Source organism: Microtus pennsylvanicus, chromosome 13 (genome assembly GCF_037038515.1).
Source record: "Microtus pennsylvanicus isolate mMicPen1 chromosome 13, mMicPen1.hap1, whole genome shotgun sequence".
Lineage (NCBI taxonomy): Eukaryota > Metazoa > Chordata > Mammalia > Rodentia > Cricetidae > Microtus > Microtus pennsylvanicus.
Window position 1 is genome coordinate 1,306,836 of NC_134591.1, and position 20,380 is coordinate 1,327,215.

Here is a 20,380-nt window from a genome sequence, read left to right on the forward strand (position 1 = left end):
TGACTCCGTGGTTAAGAGAGAGACTGGAGAGATGACACCATAGTTAAGGTAGAGACTGGAGAGATGACACCGTGGTTAAGAGAGACTGGAGAGATGACTCCGTGGTTAAGAGAGAGACTGGAGAGATGACACAGTGGTTAAGGTAGAGACTGGAGAGATGACACAGTGGTTAAGAGAGACACTGGAGAGATGACACAGTGGTTAAGAGACACTGGAGAGATGACACCGTGGTTAAGAGAGAGACTGGAGAGATGACACCGTGGTTAAGAGAGACACTGGAGAGATGACACCGTGGTTAAGAGAGACACTGGAGAGATGACACCGTGGTTAAGAGAGACACTGGAGAGATGACACCGTGGTTGATGTGGGAGTGATTTCTTATTAATAAAGAAACTGCCTAGACCCATTTGATAGGCCAACCCTTAGGTAGGCGGAGTAAACGGAATGGAATGCTGGGAGAAAGAAGCTGAGTCAAGGAGTTGCCATGGTTCTCCCACTCCAGACAGACGCAGGTTAAGATCATTCCTGGTAAGCCAGCTTGTGGGCTACACAGATTAATAGAAATGGGTTAGATCAATATGTAAAAGCTAGCCAATAAGAAACTGAAACTAATGGGTCAGGCAGTGTTTAAAAGAATACAGTTTCCGTGTAATTATTTCGGGTAAAGCTAGCCGTTCAGGCGGCCGGGTGCGGGGACTCAGCCCGCTGCTCCTACTACTACAGAGTGGCACCCAACGTGCTAATGAACTCCACGTAAAACCTGAGAGGGCTTAAAAAGGAGAGAGAGAGAGAGAGAGAGAGAGAGAGAGAGAGAGAGAGAGAATTTAAGACAGCTTTTTGCTATTTGTGGGTTGAGCGCCGCAAAGAAATTGTCCTGACTCAGCAGCAGGAAAAAACCGGCTGTTTTAAAATGCCGGCTTTCTGGGCTGTGCCGCCATTGCAATCTCTGTCTGGCCCCTGTGGGAGACAGAGCTTTTGAATGGAGCATTTGGAGTAAAGCTCTACGGCTTGGTTGATGGCAATGTGGACTGCTGTGTGCCTGGAACTGTGTGTGGCTCAGGGGCACCAAATGGCTCTGAGGCAGGAGCTGCTCAGCTCCGCCATGCTGAACTGTGCTGGTCTCAGGTAGGAACTACCGTAATTACCATAAAAACAGCGCAGTTAAGGTTTAGACTGGGCAGGAAACAGGCTGTACCTTATTACCATATTACCTGTACATGGTGCAACTTAAGTTTTTAAGAACTGCTTAACATTTTAAGAAATGCTCCTGGGTAGTAAAAAAATGTTACAGATTCACAATAAAACAGATTCAGACATAAAAGACCATACTGTTGGATGAATGTACGTAGGCTTGAGAGAGAGAAGAAAAAGAATATAGAGAATAAAGTTAATGGTTTAAAAAAAAAAGGTAAAGTCTTTAAAGAGACAGAGTACAGATAGTTAAGAGATTAAAAGAAATAAAGAAAAATAAGCCACGTAAAAATGGAAAATTCACAGAGAGTCTGGATTATGTACATTGTGCTTTCTTTAAAATTTTTGACTCTAAAGGAGCTAAGTACAGAGAGACATTTCATTACATGTGCTGCCAAGCTAAACCAGAATGGATATAAGGGTATTACGATTTCAAAATTTGGGTCTAAGAATATGATGCTTTGGAGAGGGTCTTCTTTTGTTTTCACAGAGGACCAGACCCTGTGGATTTCTTCTATTACAATTTGGTATGATAGACCACGCCCTCCTGAAAGGTTGTTGTGACATCTTCAAAAAATTGCTTCGCTCAACTGCCAACTGAGATGAAACTAGCACACAGGTTATACCATGAAAGACCTAATTAACGACGCCCCCATTCAGCAGGAAGCAGTTTGGAGAGAAAAAACTGCACCCATATTCCCAAAAATTGTTTATAAATGTTCTTTTACATTTAAAGGGGGATATGATATAGGTATGAATAATTTGCATTGGTATGGATTTTAAGGTCAATTTTGTTATATGTATATGTATTTTTGATCTTGAATAAGGTGTGATTGTGTAGTTCATTTTTAAAATGTAATGTATAATTAGGAAATATAGGTTGTTGATGGATAATCATAAATAATAGTCAAGTTTGTAGTCATGTTACTTAGATTTTCTAGATATATAGAGATATATTTCAGATAGGCATTCTTCATATCTCTCAAAGGCTACAGAATATGGCATTTAAAATATTTTAATAACTTAGGACTTTTCATGACAATGAGACATGTCTGCTCCTGGCGGCACCAATCTACTTCGAGAGGAAGATGGGCATCGAAGAGGATCCTTATGGAGTTTGATAGCCATTTGGGCAAGAAACTGCTCTTGCCTGGACTGTTGCATAAAATGGACACAGAGAACCCTCAGAGAGAGGACTGCTGAACTTGCCTAAAGGTGAGACGGTCTTTTGGGGTTCATGACTCATGAAAGAGTGCGAGACATTCTGCAGGACACAGCAGATAGTGACTTTTGAAATTGCCTGCTTCATGGAAATGTCTGCTGGATACTATGGGCCTGAAGGCTGAAGATGGATGTCCCAATGGTACAGAGGAACTTTGGGTGACTGTACAGGCAGCGAGATGTCTCTGTCATTTTCTTGTTTACTTAGGTAATATTATATCCTTCTGGAGTCTTTGATGGAGTTGAAGAATGGATAGGTAGTTATAGTTTTCCATTGTTATGATAAAAGATAAAATAGATATAAATATTGTAACTGTGATTCTTGCTTAATAACTGTTTTGCTATATGTAATTTTATTATGTTAAAGTTAAAGCCTTTCTTTTTTGTTTAAACAGAAAAAGGGGAAATGATGTGGGAGTGATTTCTTATTAATAAAGAAACTGCCTAGACCCATTTGATAGGCCAACCCTTAGGTAGGCGGAGTAAACGGAATGGAATGCTGGGAGAAAGAAGCTGAGTCAAGGAGTTGCCATGGTTCTCCCACTCCAGACAGACGCAGGTTAAGATCATTCCTGGTAAGCCAGCTTGTGGGCTACACAGATTAATAGAAATGGGTTAGATCAATATGTAAAAGCTAGCCAATAAGAAACTGAAACTAATGGGTCAGGCAGTGTTTAAAAGAATACAGTTTCCGTGTAATTATTTCGGGTAAAGCTAGCCGTTCAGGCGGCCGGGTGCGGGGACTCAGCCCGCCGCTCCTACTACTACACGTGGTTAAGAGAGAGACTGGAGAGATGACACCGTGGTTAAGAGAGAGACTGGAGAGATGACACCGTGGTTAAGAGAGAGACTGGAGAGATGACACCGTGGTTAAGAGAGAGACTGGAGAGATGACACCGTGGTTAAGAGAGAGACTGGAGAGATGACACCGTGGTTAAGAGAGAGACTGGAGAGATGACACCGTGGTTAAGAGAGAGACTGGAGAGATGACACCGTGGTTAAGAGAGAGACTGGAGAGATGACACCGTGGTTAAGAGAGAGACTGGAGAGATGACACCGTGGTTAAGAGAGACACTGGAGAGATGACACCGTGGTTAAGAGAGAGACTGGAGAGATGACACCGTGGTTAAGAGAGAGACTGGAGAGATGACACCGTGGTTAAGAGAGACTGGAGAGATGACTCCGTGGTTAAGAGAGAGACTGGAGAGATGACACCGTGGTTAAGAGAGAGACTGGAGAGATGACACCGTGGTTAAGAGAGAGACTGGAGAGATGACACCGTGGTTAAGAGAGACACTGGAGAGATGACACCGTGGTTAAGAGAGAGACTGGAGAGATGACACCGTGGTTAAGAGAGAGACTGGAGAGATGACACCGTGGTTAAGGTAGAGACTGGGGAGATGACACCGTGGTTAAGAGAGCCACTGGAGAGATGACACCGTGGTTAAGGTAGAGACTGGAGAGATGACACCGTGGTTAAGAGAGACTGGAGAGATGACACCGTGGTTAAGAGAGAGACTGGAGAGATGACACCGTGGTTAAGAGAGACACTGGAGAGATGACACCGTGGTTAAGAGAGAGACTGGAGAGATGACACCGTGGTTAAGAGAGACACTGGAGAGATGACACCGTGGTTAAGAGAGAGACGGGAGAGATGACACAGTGGTTAAGAGAGAGACTGGAGAGATGACACCGTGGTTAAGAGAGACACTGGAGAGATGACACCGTGGTTAAGAGAGACACTGGAGAGATGACACAGTGGTTAAGAGAGAGACTGGAGAGATGACACCGTGGTTAAGGTAGAGACTGGAGAGATGACACAGTGGTTAAGAGACACTGGAGAGATGACACCGTGGTTAAGGTAGAGACTGGAGAGATGACTCCGTGGTTAAGAGAGAGACTGGAGAGATCACACCGTGGTTAAGAGAGAGACTGGAGAGATGACACCGTGGTTAATGTAGAGACTGGAGAGATGACACCGTGGTTAAGAGAGACTGGAGAGATGACACCGTGGTTCAGAGAGACTGGAGAGATGACACCGTGGTTAAGAGAGACTGGAGAGATGACACCGTGGTTAAGAGAGAGACTGGAGAGATGACACCGTGGTTAATGTAGAGACTGGAGAGATGACACCGTGGTTAAGAGAGACTGGAGAGATGACACCGTGGTTCAGAGAGACTGGAGAGATGACACCGTGGTTAAGAGAGACTGGAGAGATGACACCGTGGTTAAGAGAGAGACTGGAGAGATGACACCGTGGTTAAGGGAGAGACTGGAGAGATGACACCGTGGTTAATGTAGAGACTGGAGAGATGACACCGTGGTTAAGACAGAGACTGGAGAGATGACACCGTGGTTAAGGTAGAGACTGGAAAGTTGACACAGTGGTTAAGAGAGAGACTGGAGAGATGACACCGTGGTTAAGAGAGACTGGAGAGATAACACAGTGGTTAAGAGAGAGATTGGAGAGATGACACCGTGGTTAAGAGAGACACTGGAGAGATGACACCGTGGTTAAGAGAGAGACTGGAGAGATGACTCCGTGGTTAAGAGAGACTGGAGAGATGACACCGTGGTTAAGAGAGAGACTGGAGAGATGACACCGTGGTTAAGAGCACTTGATGTCCTCACAGAGGTCCCGAGTTCTGTTTCCATCATAAGTGTGACAGTTCACAGCATCTCCAGTTCCAATTCCAGAGGCTCTGGTTTTTATCCACTTTCAAATATTAATCTCATCTTTCATTACAAGTTGTCAGTCCTACAACAAAGGGCTTTGGTTACTTTTCTTTTAATCTTTGAGTTACATTCTTCTCATTTTATTTTTGATAGTCTGAATTCTTTCTCCACAGGGACCTGTTCTTGGACCTCCTGTGTTAGACAATTTATCTTTGCTTATATGACACTGCAAGATTTTCTTTCTGTTCCAGTTTCTTTCCAAATGCTTTTGTTATTTCTTCTCTAATACAAATCAAATATAAATGTTTTTATGGTATTCTGATAGTTGGGGTTATGCAGAGCAACAAAACTTACAGAAAATATATGTATATTTTGTATATTTTGTACATATATTCTGTATTCTTTTTATATGTATGTATCCAGAATATATATGTGAGATTTATTAGAATGGCTTGCAGGTTGTGATCCAGCTAGTCCAACAGTGGCTGTCTACCAACAGAAGGTCCAAGAATCTAGAAATGGATCTCATGAGGCTGAATGTCTCAGCTGTCCTTTAGTATACACCGGAATCCTGAAGATGTGGGCTCTAATGCCAGTGACAGAATGTGTAGACGGAGGCTGCTTGTTCATTTCCTGGCTTCCCAGACCCAAAATAATCACACAGAAACTGTATTGATTACAATACTGTTTGGCCTATTAGCGTATGCATATTTCTATCTGGCTCTTACATCTTAAATTTACCAATTTCTATTAATCTGTGCATGGCCATGTGGTTGTGGCCTATCGGTAAGGTTCTGTCCAGTGACTGGCATCTGTCTCCTGTGGCATCTACATGGCTTCTCCTGATTCCACCTACTCTCTCCTCTTCTCTCTGCTTGGAATTCCTACCTTGCCCTACTCTGTGCTGCAATAGGAAAAAGGCAGCTTTATTCATTAACCAATGGTATTCACAGCATATAGAGGGGAATGGCTTTACCTGTAGAGCAAGAGCAAGCAGGCAGAGAGGGAGCTTCCCTCCTCCATCTGCTCTATATGAACCAGCAGCAGGGGGTGTGGCCCGGATGAATGCTGGATCCTCCCACCTTGAAAGACCAAATGATTGATTTAGAGAAAAAAATTCCTCACAGCTAGCTGTACTGAGCTCAGGTTTTAATTAATTTCAGATGTAGTCAGTTGACAACTAAGACTAGCCATCACAGCTTCACCCCTTGCCAACTTAAGACATGATCTGTCCCTTATATGATGCTTAATTTCCAGATTAACATAATAACCAGGTCATAATTACACCTATATAGCTATTCTATGTACAACTGCAAAAGCATTGTATATTTAACAGGGTGCATAACATGATGGAAGTATCCCTTGTAAACCACAAATGCATTATAAATTTTAGAATAGGTGGTAATATCCCTTGAGAGACATTTTTTTGGTATCTCAAAACTTAAATATAATAGCCACTGATACTCTCTTAATTGTTGTTATATTACACAACAAAGAAATCAAAGAAAGAAAACACAAATATCTGTACAAACACATTCTTAACAAAATAGGACAAAACACTCATGTCTATTACAATCTTTGTTTCTGCAATGATCACGTGGTCTTAGCTGGGATTTATAAGTACCTTCCTCTACCACCCATTCAGTATTTCTTCCACTCTCAGCAAGAACCCCTGCAGGCCTTCCCTCTTCCTGGATGAGTGACTCATATCAGGTCTGTGGCCTTTGTCATCCTGTCTGGATGAGGTTGCTGTAGTTTTCCATAGACTTCAGTCATAGGACATGGTAGGACACCCTAAAAAATCTCCTGCACTCCAGACATGATCATTCGTACCTCCATTGTGGAGGGGTAATCCAGTCTCCCCATAGTAACCTATTTCAACCATGCCTCCTAACATCGTTATTCTTTTCTTAGCCTGTTGACCAAGGACATGAGAACCCCAAAGTGCTCAGGGGGTGTCTCAGCTTCCAGTTTAATGGAATGTTTGTTGTGGCTCCTGGAAGGAATGTTTCCCTCATTGGAATAAAAACTTCTAGACCAGCAGAACTTAAGGTCACAGGAAAAGGTAGCAAAAATTTCCCTAATGCGTCACTAGGGGTGATAGTGAGTGTAACTATTCCCTTTTCCACCCTTGACTCCTGGACCCATGGATCCTGGCTACGGGAGAAATAGTACCACATACTATATACTGCCTTCTGGAGAGCCCTGCCCCGACCCTCCAGGCTGCTGCCATCTAGCTGGAACTATAACTGTCTTCAAAAGGCCATCATTCCATCAGGCCAACTGCTTCAGGATGATGGGGAACATGGTAAGACCAGTGAATTCTCTGATCCTGGGCCCACTGTCCCACTTCTCTGGCTGTGAAGTGGGTGCCTTGTCAGATGCAGTGCTTGGTGAAATACCATAACAGTGGATAAGGCATTCTGTACCCCCAGCGATGGTGGTTTTGGCAGAAGCATTACGTGCAGAAAAGGCAAGTCCATAACCAGAATAAGTGTTTATTCCAGTGTTGTCCTTTCTCAGAGGAAGTGGTCCAATGTAATCAGTGTGCCACTAGGTCATTGGCTGGCCACCCAAGGGAATGGTGCCATATGTGAAGTTTAGCAATAGTCTTGGCTTTTGGGCAGATCTGGCACTCAGCAGCAGCTGTAGCCAGGTCAGTCTTGATGAGTGGGAGTCCATGTTGCTGAGCCCATGCATAACCCCCATCTCTGCCATCATAGCCACTTTTTCATGGGCCCACTGGGCAATGCCAGGAATGGCTGGGGAAAGAGGCTGCCTGTCCACAGAATAGGTCATCCTATCTACGTGATTATTGAAGTCACCTTTTGATGATCATTCACATGACTCACAAGCATCTTCACATCTTTTGCCCACTGGGAGAAATCTATCCACATTCTTCTTCCCTAGATGTCTTTTCACCAATTTTCCAATCATCCTTTTTCCAAGTCCCTGACTATTCATTGGCTACAGCCCATGAATCAGTGGAAAATTGGACATCTGGCTATGTCTCCTTCCAAACAAACTGTATAGCCATGTGCACTACCCAAACTTCTGCCCATTGTGAAGATTTTCTTTCACCAGTACCTTCCAGGGTTGCCCCAGAAAGGGGTTGTAATGCTGCAGCTGTCCATTTCTGGGTGCCTGTATAATGTGCAGGGTCATCAGTAAACCAGACCCTAGCCTTCTCTTCTTCAGTCAACCTGTCGTAGGGAACACATCTATGAGGTTATAGATACATGCTTGGCAGGAGACATCATTGTAACAGGAGTGAAAAAACAAGCATTTGGGCAACTTCTTCTGTACTTCCTTATGCCTTCAGGACCTGCTTGGGCTTAATCTCATAAGTACCACTTCCATGTGATGATAGATTGCTGCTGTGCATGGCCTACTTTATGACTTGGTGGGTCAGATAACACCCAGCTTATAACAGGCAGGTCAGGTCACATGGTTACTTGGTGGTCCATTGTCAAATGTTCAGATTCCACTAAGGCCCAATAGCAGATAAAGAGTTGCCTTTCTAAGAGAGAATAGTGTTGTCTGCAGATGATGGTAGAGTCTTGCTCCAAAATCCCAAAGGTCTCCTCTGTGATTCATCTGCCAAAGGCTTCAAACAACACCCCTATATGCTAATGATACCTCCAGTACCATATTGTCTGCTAAATCACATGATGCAGCTTGCAGAGTAGCTTGCGCAGCGGCCTGGACCTGTTGAAGAGCCTTCTCCTGTTCCAGGCCCACACAAAGCAGCAGCTTTCGGAGTCACTTGGTAGATGGTTGGAGTAACACACCCAAGTGAAGAATGTGTTGTTTCCAGAGTCCACAGAGGCCTGCTAAACATTATGCTTACTTCCTGGTGGTGGGAGAGGCCAGGTACAAGAGCTTCTCCTTCATCTTAGAAGGAATATCTCTGCATGCCCCACACCACGGGACTCCTAAGAATTTCACTGAGGCAGAAGGGCCTGGAATTTTTGTTGGAATTATCTTCCATCTATTGGTGTGCATATGTGTTACCAATGAATTTAAAGTGGTTGCTGCCTCCTGCTCACTTAGTCCAGTCAGCATAATGCCGTTAATATAGGACACCAGTGTGATATTTTGTGTAAGAGTCAGATGATCAAGATTCCTTCTAGTTAAGTTACGGCACAGGGCAGGATATTTAATATATTCCTGAAGCAAACCTGTAGAAGTATACTGCTGGTTCTTATGGACAGGTACTAAGAAAAAATTTCTATATCAATAGCTGTATACCATATACCAGGAGAAGTGTTAATTTGTTCAAGTAAGGATACTACATTAGGTCCTTTGTAGTCCAACTGCAATTGGAGTTACTAAATCAATGTTAGTTGATTGCCATTCTCCATGATCCATCTTTCTTCTGCACTGATCAGAGAGGAGAGTTAATAGAGATGTGTGGGGACCACCAACCCTGCATCTTTCAACTTCTTGGTGGCATTTATTTCTGCAGTTCCTCCAGGGATGCGATACTGTTTTTGATTCATTATTTTCTTTGGCAGAGGCAACTCTAAAGGCTTCAATTTAGCCTTTACAACCATAATAGCTTTCACTTGTTTTGTAATATTTGTTGAACTAGATAGAGATGTATTATATTTGTTTATGCTGCATTTATTTAATGTAAGTATGTGTGTTTAATTATGTAAAGATGTGTTGAGTCAATGGATGGAAATAGAAAACACTATCTGGAGTGAGATAACCCAGACCATAAAGATGAATATGGTATGTATGGTATGAATATGGTATTAGTGGATTATAGCCATAAACAAAGGACATTGAGCCTATAGTTCATGATCCTAGAGCAGCTAAGTAATAAGATGAACCCAAAGAAAAACATATATTTCCTCCTGGAAATTGGAAACAGACAAGATTGCCAAGCAAAAGTTGGGAGCATGGGGGTGAGAGTCAGGTGGGGGGAAGAGGAGAGGGAGAGAGAGAAAGGAAAAGAAGGTTGGGGTGATCTTGGGGAAGTGGGATGGTTGAAATGGAGGAAGGATGGATATGGGAGCAGGGAAGAAGATATCTTAATTAAGGGAGCCATTTTAGGGTTGGCAAGAGGCTTGGCTCTAGAGAGGATCCCAGGTGTACACAGGGCAGTGGAGGAAAGGGTACCTGAACTAGCCTTGTCCCATGACTATCTTGAATATCACCATAGAACCTTCTTCCAGCGATGGATGGAGATAGAGACAGCGGCCCACATCAGAGCACTGGGCTGAGCTCCCAAGGTTCAGTTGAAGAGCAGAAGGAGGGAGAATATGAGCAAGAAAGTCAAGGCCACAAGGGGTTGGTCCACCCACTGAGACAGTGTGTCTGAAAAAATGGGAGCTCACCAAATCCAGCTGGACTGGGACTGAACAAGCATGGGATCAAACTGGACCATCTGAATGTGGCTGACAATTGGGGCAGACTGAGAAGCCAATAATAATGGCACTGGGATTTGATTCTACTGCATGCACTGGCATTTTGGGATCCTAGTCTGTTTGGATGCATACCTTCTTAAGCCTGGATGGAGGGGGGAGGGCCTTGGACTTCCCACAGGGCAGGATACCCTGCCCTCTCTTTGGACTGGAGGGGTGGGGGAAGGATGCATGGGGGAGTGGGAGGGAAATGGGAAGAAGTGAATTTTAAATGGTATTATTTATAAGACAATAAAAAATAAAAAAGGATGTGCTGCATCTGTTTCACCTTGCCTGCCTAAGGAACCTGATTCATCTAATAAAGAGCTAAACAGTCAATAGAAAGGCAGAGAAAAGATAGGCAGGGGTGGTAGATAGAGAAAATAAATAGAAGGAGAAATCTAGGCTCAAAAATAAAATAAGGAGAGAGAGGGAAGTGCCAGGGGCCAACCACTCAGTCACCCAACCAACCAGTCAGCCAGGGAGTAAGAAGGAGAGAAAGACAAATAGAATAAAGAAACAATTAATAAATGGGACCTCCTGAAACTGAAAAGCTTCTGTAAAGCAAAAGACACTGTCAACAAGAGAAAACAACAGCCTACAGAATGGAAAAAGATCTTCACCAACCCTACATCAGACAGAGGGCTGATCTCCAAAATATACAAAGAACGTAAGAAACTTGTCACCAAAAGAATACATAATCCAATTTTTAAAAATGGAGTATAGACCTAAACAGAGAACTCTCAACAGAGGAATCTAAAATGGCTGAAAGACACTTAAGGAAATGGTCAACATCCTTAATCATCAAAGAAATGCAAATAAAAACAACTCTGAGATTCCATCTTACACCTGTAAGAATGACAAAGATCACTGATGACAACTTATGCTGGAGAGGTTGTGGGGAAAAGGGAACACTTCTGCATTGCTGGTAGGAATGCAAGCTGGTACAATCCCTTTGGATGTCAGTGTGGCAATTTCTCAGAAAATTAGGAAACAACCTTCCTCAAGACCCAGAAATGCCACTTTTGGGTATATATCCAAAGGATGATCAATCATGCCACAAGGACATGTGCTCAACTATGTTCATAGCACCTTTCCTTGTCATAGCCAGAACCTGGAAACAACCTAAATTCCCCTCGACCGAAGAATGGATAAGGAAAATGTGGTACATTTACACAATGGATTACTACTACACAGCAGAAAAAAATAATGACATCTTGAATTTTACAGGAAATGGATAAACATCATTTTGAGTTAGATAACCCAGACCCAGAAAGACAATTATTACATGTACTCACTCATAAGTGTTTTAAAACATAAAGCAAAGAAAATTAGCCTACAAATTATAATCCCAAAGAACCTAGACCACAACGAGAGACATACATAGATCTAATCTACATGGGAAGTAGAAAAAGACAAGATCTCCTGAGTAAATTGGGAGCATGGGAACCTTGGTAGAGGGTTGAAGGGGAGTGAAGAGGCAGGGAGGGTAGCAGCAAAAAATGTAGAGCTCAATAAAAAATCAATAATTTTTTTAAAGAAAAACCCATGGCAAAACATAGACGAGAAACAGAATAATTAAAGTTAGAAAAGTTGGCTAAATGAAGGTAGGGGGTGGGGTGGGGGAAGGGGAGAGGGGAAGAGAGAAGGGAGAAGGGGAGGATTGGGGAGAGCTTGGGGGAATGGGGTGGTTGAGATGGAGGAAGGGCGGATATGGGTGCAAGGAAGAAGATATCTTAATTAAAGGAGCCATTTTAGGGTTGGCAAGAGACTTGGCTCTAGAGGGGATCCCAGGTGTTCACGGGGATGTCCCCAGATAGGTCCTTGGGCAATAGAGGAGAGGGTGCCTGAACTGGCCTTGTCCCATAGCCACACTGATGAATATCTTGAATATCACCATAGAACCTTCTTCCAGTGATGGATGGTGATAGAGACAGAGACCCACATCAGAGCACTGGACTGAGCTCCCAAGGTCCAGTTGAAGAGCAGAAGCAGGGAGAATATGAGCAAGGAAGTCAGGACTGTGAGGGGTTCGTCCACCCACTGAGATGGTGGGGCTGTTCTAATGGGAGCTCACCAAGGCCAGCTGGACTGGGACTGAATGAGCATGTGATCAAACTGGACTCTCTGAATGTGGATGACAATGGGGGCAGACTGAGAAGCCAACGATAATGACACTGGGATTTGATTCTACTGCATGTACTGGCTTTTTGGGATCCTAGTCTGTTTGGATACCCTGCCCTCTCTTAGGACTGGAGGGGGAGGGGAAGAGAAGGGGGAGGGGAAGGGAAATGGGAGGAGGTGGAGGTGGAAATTTTGAATGGTATTATTTATAAATCAAAATAAAAATAAAATGAAAAGAAAAGCTGGCTAAAAATAAATTAAACCAAAGTCAGACATTTACAACTAAGAATGAGTTTTCATGGTGGGACCTTGGTGGAGCCTCCCACCCCCCAAAAAGAGAAATGCAACTAAACACTCTACAGGTCAGGAAACCAATGTGAGAATTCTGCCAATTTCCGAGCATTTGTTTATAAATGCTGCTGAATTAATCCAAAATAGATATTTTGAAAATTCCTTGACTTCAAAATTGAAGTCAAAAGATATGTTACTTTGGAGAAGAGGATTTCCTTTTGTTTCCACAGAAAATGAGAAACTATGGACATATTCTGAGTTAAGAAAAATCAGGTTTGATCAAGGAAGACCACCTGAGATCTCTGGTAGGAACAGATGGCCCAGATGTCTGAGTTCTACATCCAGAACAGATTCAAGACTGCTACCTGAGATGGTCAAGCCTCACAGGATACACCAGTCAGGACTTGATCATAATTCTAAATTTTCTTTAGGTCACCATAAGATTATCAGTGTCCCCAACCAACAGGAAGTAGCTTGGAAAACTACACCCACAAAAATGGACAATGGATATTTTCCTTTGTTTAGAATGTTGGTTACAAATTGTTATGGCTAATGGTCAAAAGAAAAGCTAAACAAAGGATATTAGGTTCAGAGTTCTTGGGTTTTTTTTTAAAGAGGGGGAAGTGGTGTGGGGCAATGGTTTCTATTCTGTCAATTATATTTTAAATAAATGTAGTATAGGTGGGACAACCAGGCAGGAAGTAGAGGTGAGGTGACGAGAACAGGAGAATTCTAAGAAGAGGAAATCAGTCCTGACCTAGCCACAGAAGAAGCAAGATGTGACTGCCTCACCAAATAAGATACTGATCCACATGCAAGAATAATGGGATAACATAAGTTATAAGAGTTAATAAGAAGCTTGAGCGAATGGGCCAATCAGTTTATAGTTAATGTAGACCTCTGTGTGATTTCTTTGGAACTTAACAATTGCGGGAACTGGGCAGGATAGAAAACTCAGTCAACACAGAGTGTCTTTTTCCTTTAGTCCCCTTAGATAAAAAAAAAGTCTAGTATGTGCTGACTCCATGGCTTCCTTTTGAGCCCTGCACTGATGGGGGCTTGGCAGGCAGCAAAAACATTTCCCCTGAGCTTTAAAATCCCTTCATCAACACTAAGTCAAGGGATATCAGGCATTTCCAACTCCCTTTCATTAGGCTAGCTTTTGACAAACGCTTCAGCCATTCTAATTTCTGACATCTTTTTTAACTGTGCAAATTAAACCTAGAGTCGGCACTCAGTGGGTCCATATCAACAAATTCAGCCTGATCTGGTTTTATGTTCCATCTATAACTATTCCACACCCTTAAAATCCACTCCTTCACATATTTGCCAGACTTCTCCTTGAATAAATTAGCAAACTAAACTCTTTTGTAGTGTAGCACCTTTCCTCATGGATACACTTCCTCTCTCCCCTCTATGTGCCTGCTTTACCTTTAGTCTGATTAAAGGTATAGAGGCAACTCTTGGTGGGTCCTGAGGGACATCAGTACTGTCTTGCCTGCCCTCTTTTTCAGGGAAAGTCACTGCTGGTTTAGCAGACAATGAAGCATTGATTTCCCCAATTAAAGGCAGAAAAGACAATATTTCGGGAGGTAGGAGTCTATCTGCTGAGGGTAGAAAACCTACTTCCTTGGGTGAGATAAAAACCATTGGAAATTGGAGGGTTCAAAGTTCTCAGCCTCAATAGGGTCCTTCTACATATCTCTATCCCAAGTTACAGGGTCCTATCCATTATTAATTAATACCCTTACTTTAACCACCAACACTCTCCACCCTTTGATGCTGGGACATGAATTTTTGTTGTAATTCAGTCAGTCTTATGTTGACTGAGGTTTCTATCCTGGCTGGTGCCACAACCATTCAATCCCAAAGAAACACACAGAGGTCTACATTAATCATAAACTGGTTGACCTATTAGAACAGGTTTCTTAGTAACTCTTTCTTACATTTTATATTAGCCTATTATTCTTGTTTATGTTAGCCATGTGGCTTGGTATCTTTTTCAACAAGGCATCCTCATCTTGCTTCCTCTGTGTCTGAGTGACGACTGCAGACTAAGTCTCTTCTCTTTCCGGAATTCTCCTGTTCTCATCACCCTGCCTATACTTCCTGCCTGGCTACTGGCCAATCAGTGCTTTATTAAAAATAATACAAGTGACAGGATAAAAGATCATTGACCCACAGCAGTTTTATGAGGGCTTCAGTTTAGTTTTCTGCAACTTGTCTTCTCTGGCTCCTGGTGAGAAGACTATCTTCATGGATATGCTTAGAAACCTTTAGATTGTTTATGCACATCTGGAGCTGGTCAATTTTATCACCAAGGTCATTGTTATTTTTCACTGACATACTAAAAATTGGTTAATTTTATCATGGAGCACATTCGTTTCCATTGTCAGTTCATCCAGAGATGTTAGGAGCATCAACCACCATAGTTTTCCTTATTTTTCCTCAAATTGTCAAAAGTTTTATATAGAGAAACGTGAAACCATTGCCTCTCACAAATGGTGAACCAGGATAGTTGAATACATCTGTACCCTTCAATTTGTAAGATAGTCCACACCATGGACATTCAGTGCTCTCCGAGCTTCAGGGGAAGATTTCAGTAACTGGAGGCTTTAGAAACTATAGGTGTTGGCAAATTGAAAAGCCTGTTCCAGATACTGAAAACATTTGTCCTCATAGATCTGCTGTTCTAGAACAACTTTGGTACCAAAGTCTGTATTAGTCAGATCTCTGGAGAAACAGAGCTTACAGAATAAATATATATTCAAATTTAAGGAAATCCATATGGTTACATATTCATATGGAATTTATTAGAACAGCTTACAGACTGTGGTTCTAGAGGGTCCCAGAATCCAGTAGTTGTTTAGTCTACAAGGCTGGATGTCTCCACTGACCTTCAGTATAAGGTGGAATCTGGCTCTAATGCCAGTGACAGAATGGACTTGCCTATGAGAGTAAGCACACAGAGAACAAGGTTTCTTCTTCTGTGTCCTTTATATAGGCTGGCACCAGTAGGTGTAGCCCAGATTGAAGGTATATCTTTCCGCTTTCAAAATATTTGAATTAAAAGTGAGTCTTCCCATTTCAAATTATTTAACTGAAAAAAAAAAACCCTCTGCATCCAGTTTCTAGGGTTTTAGTTATGATGTAGTCAAGTTAACAAGCAAGAATAGCCATTGCAGGTGCATTTTCTACCTGTTTGCACTCTCTGTTTCTCTCTCTGTGTTTTTCTCTCTCTCATCTCTATCTCTCTCTCAAAATCCATGCATTGTGATATCTTTATATATTTTTCCACATCATTAACACCCTATTTTCGAGCCCACACATCTCATTTGCATTCTCTCACAATGTATCCCTCAGTTAAATTCTTTCACCACCAGACTCTTCTACTTCAGCTTAAATTACTTTAAATTCATTATGGAGAAAAGTAAAATCTCCCACCTCTAGTAGGTTGCCTACCTTTCTGTCAACATTTTTAGCTCATTAACAATATTCTTCCCATTTCCATAGCTAGAAACCATTGTGTCTTTTTTATGAATTCCCTGACATTTGGGTAATATTTTTTCGTTTTTATATCTTGGATTTATTCCCACACTAAATCCTTACTAGTATCATCCTGCTCCATCCCCATATAATGTGATGTGTACATGTGAACAGTATGTGTGCTGGCGAATATGCTAAGACATGCCTATGAAGGTCAGAGGATGATCCATGCAAGTCGAGTCCCCCCCTTCCATCATGTGGAAGCATGTCATCTTCTGAGTCCCTTTGTCAGCCCCCAGTGCTTTCCCTTGTTTTTATGTCTCTACTTGGTATCAGTGATATTTATTTGTGCAATGAATTTGGAAGTAATTTCTCTTCTAATTTGTTGAAGAGTTTAAAATGATTTTTAGAAATTCTTCTTTGTTTGGTAGAATTCACTGTTGGGGACTGTGGACCCTGAATTTCCTGTGCTGGAGTAAACAGCTTGTTTTCCTGTGTTTGCAGCTGCTCTGAGCATGAGACAGGGGAGTGGTTTCTGGTGGCTTGAAGCTGAAGGATCCGGAGAGCGTGGTCATTGGTCAGGGAAAGCTGCCCTGGAACACAATAAAACTGGCATTATTGAGGAAGTCAAGGATGACCCATGTCTCTGTCTCTGTGTGTCTGTGTGTTTCGATCTCCAGCCCCTTGCCCAGCTCACGAAACATCCATTCCTGTGGTACAGGCAGTGTGCTGCAGGCATGGTACCATAGCACACGTAGAACATAGCACAGCAGAACAGGTATAGTGTGCTACAATTCACCAGTGAAACTCTTAGGTCCTAGGTTTGTTCTTTGTTCAAGGTTTTGGTTATTTAGTCTCCTTATTTGCCATTGACCAGTTTCGGATTTTCTTTCTTCTTAATTCAATGCTGATGGGTTTTCTGTCTCTAGAATTTCCTGTATTTCTTACATGTCTAATTCCTGGGCTGGCACTAGTGTAAAGCAGTCCCTTTTGAATGTGGTCAACTCTCATTTCATAGCCTATTTACTGCTTTACAAGTTTCGTGTCTCAAAAAGTGAACTTTTTATTTCTTCAACATACGTTTTGTCTATTCTATTTTATTTTGCTCTGATCTTTCTTTTCCATTCTGCTAATGTGATGTTTGATGTGTTCTTCTTAGAGCTGTTACCAGAGTAGAGGCCCAGCACAAATGTCACTGATCTTTATTAATTTTGAAGGTATGTTTTGAATAATTTTGAAGCTTTTTGTTTTCTGTGGAAAAAAGGCCCCAATGCAACCAAATTTCTGAGTCAGCTTTAGCTGCAAAACCTTGCAACTCTTTTAAGAGGTGTTGAGAAATTTTTAGCAGAGCATACACTCCAGAAAAAGATTCCTCTCTCCCTGATTAGTCCTGCCAGCGATATCTTCTCCTGATAGGCTTTTTTACCTGTTAGTAACAGTTGAAATCTCCTGGGCATGGGCAGGGGGTGCTGGAATCCAGAGGGGGTGGGTAATGGGGGAGATGGAATCTCACCAAGAGAGGAATTGCTGGGAGTAAGGAGCAGAGCCCTTCTTAAAGGGGTCAATTCTCTCCAACTGGGCCCTAGGTTCCCTGGTCCTCCTTCACTTTTCTCCCCCAAATCTTGGTGGTCTAACTCACTCTCTTTTTCCCATGATCCATGTTTATTGTTGCTGCTGGTTATTTTTTTGTTTTTCATGTCGTCTTGATAGAAGACCTCATTATGTAGCACAGGCTAGCCTCAAACTCACAATTTCCTGGGACACACATGTTAAAATAAAATTAAAAAATACAAAATAGGCTCCTAGGATTCTGACACAAGGCCAGTGAACAATTCTCTGTGCAGTGATTTGAATGTGTTCTCCAAAGCCATGTTGAAATTTAACTGTCATTTGTGTCGATGCAGACCTTGAGGGATGAATACAGATGGCTGCTGACATCTGAAATAACCAATGACACCTCAAGGTCACTTCCCACTGGCGTCCAGCTGGGAAGCCCATGGGTTTCTTAGGGGTTCTTACAGGTGTATGGTAAGAGGTAACTTATAAGAGCTTGGGTGATTTGAAGGCACAGTGAAAGCCTAGCACAGGATGGGTTCACAGATCCCTGGAGCTTGACTTGCAAGCACCAACAGGTCAGAGAGTTTGGTCACTCAGCAGTCATTACTGCTTCCATAACCTTGTGGGAACTTGTAGATCTGGTTTCAGCGATTTTCTGAGACTTGAGAGTTGTTATACCCCGAATCTTTTTTAAAATCTACTTTTATGTGTGTGGGTTGTTTTATCTTCTGCACAGAGACTGTGCCTTAATCTACTACTATTTCAGACAGCAATTGTGACTCCAAAGTTACTGGTCTGCTTCTGTGGCACCGGCTTGACTGCTCAGGCCACAGCATGGTGGGAATTCTGCTGCTGCTGCTGCTCAGGCCACAGCATGGTGGGAATTCTGCTGCTGCTGCTGCTCAGGCCACAGCATGGTGGGAATTCTGCTGCTGCTGCTGCTGCTGCTCAGGCCACAGCATGGTGGGAATTCTGCTGCTGCTGCTGCTCAGGCCACAGCATGGTGGGAATTCTGCTGCTGCTGCTGCTCAGGCCACAGCATGGTGGGAATTCTGCTGCTGCTGCTGCTCAGGCCACAGCATGGTGGGAATTCTGCTGCTGCTGCTGCTCAGGCCACAGCATGGTGGGAATTCTGCTGCTGCTGCTGCTCAGGCCACAGCATGGTGGGAATTCTGCTGCTGCTGCTGCTCAGGCCACAGCATGGTGGGAATTCTGCTGCTGCTGCTGCTGCTGCTGCTCAGGCCACAGCATGGTGGGAATTCTGCTGCTGCTGCTGCTTAAGGCCACAGCATGGTGGGAATTCTGCTGCTGCTGCTGCTGCTGCTGCTGCTCAGGCCACAGCATGGTGGGAATTCTGCTGCTGCTGCTGCTGCTGCTGCTTAAGGCCACAGCATGGTGGGAATTCTGCTGCTGCTGCTGCTGCTCAGGCCACAGCATGGTGGGAATTCTGCTGCTGCTGCTGCTGCTTAGGCCACAGCATGGTGGGAATTCTGCTGCTGCTGCTGCTGCTGCTGCTGCTGCTTAAGGTAAATTTCTATTGTCCTATTTATAAGTAAGACTTGAGATTCAAAGTCTGGGGTGAAAACCTTGTAGCACAGAGAGATGGAGGAGCAACTAATTAACATTCTCTCCTTGTTGGTGTCTCCAAAAAATCACACCCTTCTGCTCCACCAAAACAACAACAAAAATCCAGGCCTCTCAAAATCCCTCCCCACTACTTCTGGAGTTTCTCCCTATCTCTCCAGATGCCCTCTGATGCTCTATAGATTCTGTCAGCTAGTTGCTAACTCAGCCTCCTGATCCAAGGTTAATTTTGTTTAATTAATGCAAATGCTAACTCAGGGTCCTCAGTGTGATCCAACAGTGGGTCTTTTGTCTGCATATATTTCTGTGCACCAGGGTGAGAACAGAGGAGGCCATTGAAATCCTGGAACAGGATTTGCAGTTGTAAAATTGTCACGTGAGTTCTTGGAATCAAACGTAGGTCCTCTGGAAGAGAAACCAGTGTCATTGTGCACTGAGCCTCCTGTACTGCATTCTAAGCTTTAAAGAGGTCTTCTTCAGGACTCCCTGAGTCAGATCTTTAGACCATAAAGAAACCTTTAGACCATGAAGAAAACTGTTACACAACAAAGATACAAGGAACACAATCACAACTGTCACATGCATCAGCTCATGTCTGCAGCTAGGCAAAGAATTCTGACAGCTGTGGGGAAGCAGAATTTGGGATTCTCTGATTAGGAGCTGAATTTGGTGCACGTACAAACTGAAAATGAATGGGAGCTGTAGTTTGACCTTCAATCAGGGATGCTTCTGGATGACAGTGTCTAGGGAGCTTCAGTTTCATTTCTCAAGAGAAGTGCTCCAGCCTGTAACGCAGACGCATTAGGCTCATGAACAGGATGTAAATGCCCTTCCCCTCT